Source organism: Brassica oleracea, chromosome C4 (assembly GCF_000695525.1).
Source record: "Brassica oleracea var. oleracea cultivar TO1000 chromosome C4, BOL, whole genome shotgun sequence".
Taxonomy (NCBI): Eukaryota; Viridiplantae; Streptophyta; class Magnoliopsida; order Brassicales; family Brassicaceae; genus Brassica; species Brassica oleracea.
This window is the reverse complement of record NC_027751.1, coordinates 42,246,378-42,246,577: the sequence shown is the minus strand read 5'-3', so window position 1 is coordinate 42,246,577 and position 200 is coordinate 42,246,378. Positions and strand designations below refer to the sequence as shown.

General features: G+C 36.5%; 1 pseudogene; it reads left to right on the top strand.

The window, feature by feature from the left end:
- LOC106338929 overlaps nt 1-200 on the top strand; it is a 6,520-nt pseudogene that overhangs the window by 5,204 nt on the left and 1,116 nt on the right.

Below are 200 nucleotides of genomic sequence, written 5' to 3'. Positions count from 1 at the left end.
CAGTTCCATCAGCTATTGTTGTAGTTGTTTCTAAAAATGCATCACTAATCATATCTTGAACCCTATCATGATCTACCATCTGCTCCAGATCTTGGCGATGATTATATTCATTATGCAAATGATTCGGTTCTTCACTATGATGAGCATCCTCAAAATTATTATTACTACTACTAGCTTCATTTCCCCCATAACCCTCTCCA